Here is an 8,424-nt window from a genome sequence, read left to right as displayed (position 1 = left end):
TGGCCGCGGCCCTGTCCGGCCTGAGGGTGGAGCGGGCGGGAAGCGGCCTCAGCGGGGCTCTGGGGGGGGGGGGGGGGTGGTGGTGCAGCGGGCCTGCCGGGGCTCGGGGATGGAGCGGAGACCCCGGGGCGGGAGCGGGTCCGGCCTGGCCCTGCCCGGTGTCGCGGGGCGGCAGCTGCCCCTTCCAATGGCAGCGCCGTGAGGCCGGCGTTCAAAACGGGCCGCGCGCCGCCACGGTCAATCAGCGACAGGAACCGCAAGGGGGCGGCGCCGCAGCCAATCGCGGGGCCGTGTGTCGCCGAGGGGTGGGGCTCTGCCAATCGCGTGCGGGCGCGTCAGGCGGGAGGCGGGGGCCCCGGCCCGGCCCCGGCTGAGCCGCCGCGCGTCCCCCGCAGCGCGTTTATCACCTCGACTACAACAACGAGCTCACACAGTTCCTGCCCCGCACCATCGTCCTCAAGAAGCCGCCCGGCGCTCCCCATTGAGCCTCATTATAACTGAGACTACAACTCCCGTCATCCCCCGCGCCCCATTGAGTATCAGTATAACCGAGCCTACATTTCCCATCATGCCCAGCACCACCCGTAGCACATCATTGCGTGCCCCACCCTTCCCGCACTACAACTCCCATCATGCCCCGCGCCACTTTTCCCGCTCTTTTTTTCGCGTTACGCCCCCCCCCCCCCCCAAATTTTTGGGGTGTCCCCACAGGAACGTCAAGAAGATTTTGGGAAATCTGCGCTGGTATCCGAAATTTTGGGGGGTCCTCAAAAATTTAGGGGGGAGTTCCTGGGATGGAAAACTGGGGGGACTCCAAAATTTGGGGGTTCCCAAAGGATTTGGAGGTGTAAAGTTAATGGGGGGTGACTCTGAAACTCGGGGGTGGAGCCCAAAATTTGGGATGGGGGTGCCCAAATCTGGGAGTTGTTATGAATACGAAGCTTGACTAGGCCAATATTCAAGCAGCAATTAATTTATTATTTAATATGGTAAAGTATGAGCAATACATTGGGTACAGTGGAGGAAGTTTTCCCTCCAGCTGCACACCGATAATTGATGGTTACAAGTATTTATAGGGGTACTCATCAGTTTTTTTTCAGCAGTTTCTATTTCCAGTCTTTTACTCATCAGCAATTTTTATTCCAAATTATTACATCACAATTCTATACACTATTGTGATTTTAATTTCTCAGGATATATCTCAAAGGAGTATCCCCAGATGGTGACGGTCCAGTTTCTGAAAGAAGAAAGTCCAATCCCATCTGGTAGGGTCCAGCTCCCCAGATGTGGGTCCACCTTTTAATTGCAAAGACTCTAAATCTCGTAACAGTGATGTCCAGCTTCCCTTTGGTCAAAACCATAAATCCTTGAGGTGATATACATCTTCCTTGCTCAAGCTGTTTTTCTGTGCTTCAATAAGGCGTGAGAGAAGCATATTTCCTTTATATATATTCCAAAGCTATAGTTTCAAGGATATAAGTAATATTCTAAAATTATACTTCAAAAGGTTATTATTGCAGAGCTCTTTATGGATTAAATGCAAGCAAAAAGCAACATCTTTAACACTTTAATTCCAATGCTCCTAAATCAGCCAGGGTTAATTACAAACAAAAGATAGGTTCAAAGGCCTTTTTCCATGCTTTATTCTCCTCAGTTATTATTAGAATTCACAGCTCTCCCATGGTCGGGGTCCACACATTTCACATTCACAACTACACACATCACCTGTTTGTACCTGACATGAAACACAACTTTGTATTTCACAGAGTTCACCCCAAAATTCAAGGGGAGACTTTTGGGGGATCCCAAAATTTTTCCTTAACTCAGGGTTCAGGTAAGGCCACCTGCAGGAGCTGGAGATGAGGGGGACCCCAAAACTTGGGGGGGTTTGAGGGCTCAGATTTGGGGTGGGGAACCCAAAATTTGGGGTGATTTCCCTCAGATTTGGGGATATTTTGAGACATTCATCCAATTTTGGGGTGTCCCTAAAATTTGGGGGGTTTTGAGGAGTCTCAGCCAATTTTGGAGGTTTTTTGGGATCTCCTTCAAAATTTGGGCATTCTTCAACGTGAGTAGGGGGGAGATTTGGGGAATTTACCCCAAACTTATGGAGATTCCCCAAAATTCATGGAGAATTCCCAAATTTTGTGGAGATTTCTCAAAATTGGAGCCTCCCATAAATTTCGAGTCTCATTTTTGTGGAATTTTGGGTTTTTTATGGGATTTTCCCAATATTTTGGGAGTTTTGGGTACCGTGAGGACGCTGGGGACAATCTCAGGGATTTGGGGAGTTTTGAGGCTTTAAAGGGGATTTTTTTGGGGTTGAAAGGGAATTTTTGGGGGGAATTTTGGGGAATTTTTGGGATTTTTCAGGATTTTTTGTGAACTTTGGAAAAGATTTTTGAGAATTTCGGGGAAATTTTTGGGATTTTTTTGAAATTTTGGAAGGGATTTTTGGGCAGTTTTGGGGGATTTGGGCGCTCCAGGTGGCACCAGGTGGCCGTGGGAGACAGCTCTGGGAAAGCTGCTCCCTTGTGTCCCCCTGCCCACGGGCAGGTGGTGCCAGCCTGGCCAGGGCTCCCAGATAAATGCAGTTTATCATTGTATTTAATTACTCATTTCAGTTTGGCAAAGAATCATGTGGTTTAAAAAACTTGAAACTGTTCATTTGTGATTATGTGTTCCTCAGCTCTCTGTTTCAGCAAGCTGAACATTTTCAGCAGGCTTTTGGAAGCAACATTCTTTTTAAGAAATAATTTTGTTCATCTTCACACCTTTTTTTTTATTTACTGTGCCACTATCTTTACATCCTGTCATCTTCAGCAGTGTTACCACTCAAGATTCAGATTTTTGTGCAACACCATTACTATCCTTACCCTGCTTTCCCAGTCCCCTCTCTGGCTGGCTTGGAGCAACCCTATCTTTGGAGGCTTCCTTTGGAGCCTTGGCTGTTAGGAAGGATGAAAGCTTGACAAGAAAGTCTCACAGATGTGTGTGCTTGGCAGAAAGATTTTTAAATGTAGAGTCTGATGAAGGAATAGAGATGGAAGCCAGTTTTGATATAGAAGAATTGCTGAGCCAGTCTCACTGGATAACCAAGGAGGCAAAGTGTGTGTTAGTTAGAAGGGGTTTTATGGCTTAGAGCAAAGGATAAACCCACCCCAACAAGAAGATGTTTTTACCAAGCAGAAAGAGAGCACAGGCAAACAAGTCAGCCAATGTGGCAAGTGGAAAAAAGGTCTCAGAATTTCCCACTGCAAGAAAACTGAAAAACAACTTCTAGCTTAAACTGGAATGTACTAACTTTTAGTGATTGGAGAACAGTAACATGAACATGGTAATTACAGCAGTTATGACAGGCTATAGCTAAGAGTTAAGGTATAGATTGGTTCTGCTGTATGAAGATGCTCAGCAAAGAAAAGTCTATAATGCATTGTAACCAAAAGACAAGTGTATAATGCAGTGTAACCAAAACTAAGGGTCTCCAGGCCTGCCTGCAGCTGGAGCTGACAGCTGTGGGCACAGCCCTGGGCTGCTGTGACACCTTGGATACAATAAACTGCATTCTGGAGAGCCCCTGGAGCCCCACATCCCTCATTCAGCCTCTTACACTTGGCACAGAGCAGTCGCTCACCCTCTCAGTCACAAGTGTCCTCCCTGGCCACTGCTGCCCACTGCTCTCTCTTGAACAAAGAAACCTCTGAAGTGGGGGCAGCACTGATTGGATAGTAAAAACAGGTAATAACAATACCCAAACATGATAAAGTACTGTCTTCTCAAAGCATATTGGGGTGTGACTAGTTATTTGGTAGGGTTTTGTCTCTCTTATTCAAGTAGTATCTTTCAAAATAAGTTTATTTCCAGGAAATACCAGAGTTGTTGTTTCGCTGTGTTTTGGGGGAACCGGACACACAACCATCCATGAACACAGCCAAACTCACTGCCCTCAGCACTGACACTGACAGCAGTGCTCCATGAAGTGGCTTCTGCTTGCAGAGCTCTCAGGTCCCTGGCATAGGGAGGGATGATGTGTGGGCTCCTCCTTGGATATGTGTGACATCTGTGAGGGGAACCAGGGACAGAGCTCTGGGAAGAGGGAGGCAGAGCATTTCACAAAGCTAATTACTTGCCATAAAGGACATCCCTCGCCAGCAGATATTTCAAACACATGAAATAGAAAGATCTTTCTGAGAAACTGCTAGATAAAGAAATGGAAAATATAGTGCTTTTGAACATAAATGCGCTTACATGGATAATCAGATTGCAGAGATAGCAGGCTAGACACTTACTTTATGACATCTCTATTTCTTTCCTGGCATAGGTATAAAGATTTTCTCAGGTCTTTCCAAAAGAGGAAATGTGAGCTGGATACTCTCAGTAATCCAATTGCTTGCTCATATAATCACATTGTAAAGAAAAGAGTAATGCTGTAAAAGCAGGAGAAAAGAAAAATCCAGACCAGCTTCTCTCTCTGTCCCACTGCTCAAAGTGTAAATGTCATGCTCTTAATGTGTGCAAAGAAATGAAGAAATAAACCTTGCACATGCTTTAGAAGACACATTCATTCTGCATCTTTAAGGGCCCGTGTCTCACCAGAAGTGTGATCTGGAGCTCTGACCTGCACCTGCTGCAAGATCCCAGCCTGGCTGAGACAGAGGCTGGGCTGGAGTGAGAGAAAGGCAGCTGACAGAGAGTGTGGTTTGGGGTTGCCTTTCTGAAATCTCATCTCTGTATTTATTTGTTCTTTTGTAAAACGGGCAGAAGGTTTAGGTATTACCACAATGCAAAACATTTAATTTAAATATAAGAGAAATGGCATGTGTAATTTTGCAAAAAAAGAAGATAATATTTTAAAATGTTATTGTGAAAAATGCGTATTTTATGATTGGCTTTTCACAAATATTAAAATGAATATTACATGTGTTGTGTTAGAAAGTAATGCTGTGTTAATTCTCTTAAGTAGTGTGTTAAATATAGTTTTAGGTTATAAAAAATGTTCAAATAGAAACTATGCCATGTAGGATTTTTTTTAAAGACTTGCAGTGAGATAGCAGCTACAGGACACCTGAATCTTTCAGAGAAAGAGAATTTATTGCCCTCTTATCAGAAGAAACGAACTTCTTCCCACCTTGAAGGTGCTGCCAGGATTCAGAGGAAGAAGTTGATGAAGACCAGATGGAATCCTGTGTTTGAATGGAATTTATGCATCATGTATGAAGTGCATTAATATGCAACAGGCTATTGCTTTTAAGGGTTAATCCTTTGTTAACAGGGGTCCTTTTTTGAGCTCGTGCTGCCCAGAAAAAGGTACCCAGACATCCATAGCTCTTTGTATTTATTGTCTCATATTGTCCTAATTCAATTTGTCCAAATTTTTATTACTCTAATTGTAGTATACTATATTTTTATAACCATTTTATTACTATTAAACTTTTAAAATTTTAAAAACAAGTGATTGGCATTTTTCACAGTTTTGATCTGGCCTTCAGCATTTCAGCACCTCTTCTACACAAGCCTACAGGGAAGTTAAAGGCAATAATATTACAAGCTGTATTTCCATCGGAGTCTATGAGAGTATTAATTCCTTAGGACTTTCTAAGACTGTCAGCTTCAGTTTAGATACTTCAAGCATTTCCCTTCTCCTACCTCTAAGGCCACTGAAAGCATTGTTTGAAACACCAGCCTTAACTCCTTCCCTACCACAGCAATGACCTGCTGATTTTGTTCCCTTCAGTTTGCTTCTCCCATATTTTGAAGCAACTACTTCCAAACCAAAATGGAACTTTCTGGTCAATTTCCCTCTTTCATCCTTGAGTCCCTATATGCTGCTAATTTAGAGATGCAGCTTCCAGTGTCCCACTCTTGCTGTGTGACCACTCTGCCTGGAGCTCCTGCAGTCCCAAACATGAGCTGGGAACTCCTGCAGTCCCAAACACAAACTGGGAGCTATTCTCACCCCACCCAGCCCTGCCTTCTCCTCCCCAGTGCAGAGGAAGAGCTGGGAGAGGCACAGGGACCACCTCACTGTCCTCCACTGGTACTGGCAGCAAAAAGGCTCTTGCAACCAGAAAAATGAGCAGTCTCACACAGGAACACTGAGGGTGGTGCAAGATGGGGGTGAGAGTTCCCTCGGTATCCTTCCCCACAGAAGCCTCTTTGGTCAGCTATCCTAATGGCTGAGGAGGCTGCAGTTTAGACAATGGACTAATGCACAGGCTTTAAAGGACATTTAAGGATAGGAGAAATAAAAAGAAAAAAAGGAAAAAAAAAAAAGAGATAGTACAACTTTGCTACTCTGAAGCACAATATCAACCACATAAGACAAGACAAAATGGTTGATTTTGATTTTGGTAGGGCTAAGTCTAAAAAAGGCCAGAGCAAGTGTTCCTTATGATACCATCCTTTTATGCCTTCCCAATTGTCAAACAAGGCACCACAAATCTTTTTACATTTCAGTACCAGTGGGAGTGGTTTTGCATAGGGAAGCACTTAAGAAAACAGATCTTATTTTTAATTTTCTTATTTTCTGTATTTCCCTTCCTTGGTAAAGTTTGAGGAAACTGATTCTCCCACCCACTGATGGGTTCCTTCTGCCATGATTGTAGTGATGACAGGTACCACACATTGTGCCAATCACTCTGTAAGGTATTGTAATTAATTATTTTTAAAACTAATACATGATAAATTGTGTCAAAAGAAATGAAGAAATTATCTTCAGAGTAAAATTATCTTCTGTAGTTAACTCAAAAGTCAAACTAAGATCTTGTTAGAGTTTATACCTCAAGGGGAACTCTCAGCATGTGTGTGAATCGAAACATACAGGTAACCATGGCAACCACCAAATCACAGCCAACATATAGAGTAGATTTATTTCATTACATCACTAACAACGCTGGGCGGGAGAGACACACAGGACACAGGACAGAGGACCCAGGCCCAGCTCATCCATGGGCACAGACACTTACAGTTACCTGTGTAAAGGGTGGCATTGGTGTTCAGGGCCAGGGGCCCTTAGTGGCCGGATGGCTCCTGAAATTCTGCATTGTGCAGGATGCCTCCCAGACCCAAGCTGCCACCTGTGCCGAGTCGGGCTACTTTGACAGTGCCGAGTGCCTGCTGCAATCTGATATCAGGAACCTGGACTGGTGAGTTTCTTCTGAGAAAGGGCTGGCATTGGTATTCAGGGGCCTGTGGCCTGGAGTGCCTGGCTGCCTGCTGAAATTCAGCATTGTGCAGGATGCCTCCCAGACCCAGGCTGCCACCACTGCAAAGTCAGGCTGCGTAGACAGTGCCATGTGCTTCCTGCAATCTGACTTCAGGAGCCTGGTATGGTAAGTTTTGTTTTCCAGGGAAAAGGGCCGGCATTATTGTTCAAGGGCCTGTGTCCCAGAGTGCCAGGCTGCCTGCTGAAATTCTGCATTGCCAAATATGCCTCCCAGAGCCAAGCTGGCACCAGTGCCAACTCAAGGTCCTTTGGCAGTGTCAAGTGCCTCCTGCAAACTGTCATCAGGAACCTGGAATAGTGAGTTTTCTTTGCCAGGGAAACAACTGGTGTTCAGTGGCCTGTGGCTCAGAGTGGCTGGCTGCGTGCTGAAAATTGTGCATTGTGCCAGATGTCTCCCAGACACAAGCTGCCACCACCGCAAAGTCAGGCTGCTTTGTGAGTCTTAAGTGCCTCCTGCAAACCTTCCCCAGCTGTCCCTTGTTGTTAACGGTTTTGATTGAGGGAAAAATTTCTGTTTTGTCATTGCTGGAGGGATTTAAATTGAGGAGAACCCTTCTTTCTCCAATATTTTTGGAGAATAAATTAAAGGGCAGAATTGGTTTTTTTGCCATTTTATCAGTTTCAGCAAGCTAACTGCCTATCAGGAGCTAACTGCCCTACTTTCTTTAATTTTTATTGGTTCACTTGAAGAAAGCTCTGTCTTTTCCAACATTTTAAGGGTTTAAATATTCATTTATGGGCACTTCTTTCAGTGCCTTTCGACCAGCTATCTCAGAGAAGGGTGAGCTTGGCATGTACTTAACCCATACACTGCCCAGGAGGTTTTTTTTAATCTTTTATAATGTTTATAATGTAGATAAGCCTAATTAGGAGTCCCAAGGAGACTTAGACTATGCATATCTTTAGTAGTGTTCTCCACCCTACTTAGTCACACTTGATGTTCTACTTAGTAATTGCCAAGGAATAATTATGTAAGTGTCCTGGTTTAAGGCAAATTTGTTAAAGAATCTGCAAAGGAGGGCCCCTCCAGAAAGCAAATGCACACGACCCCTCCCCTCAACCGGTTCGGGAAGAATTCCTCAGAGAGAAGTGGAAAGAACCTGTTTATTTGACAGGCACAGCACCCCCAGCACACAAAATGAACAATACCAGATGACACCGCTCTGAGAAAGATGACAAAATCAGAAAGTCTCTTTCGG

The sequence above is a fragment of the Melospiza georgiana genome, chromosome Z (assembly GCF_028018845.1).
Source record: "Melospiza georgiana isolate bMelGeo1 chromosome Z, bMelGeo1.pri, whole genome shotgun sequence".
In the NCBI taxonomy this organism is placed as follows: Eukaryota; Metazoa; Chordata; class Aves; order Passeriformes; family Passerellidae; genus Melospiza; species Melospiza georgiana.
Note: the sequence above shows the minus strand (reverse complement) of the source record.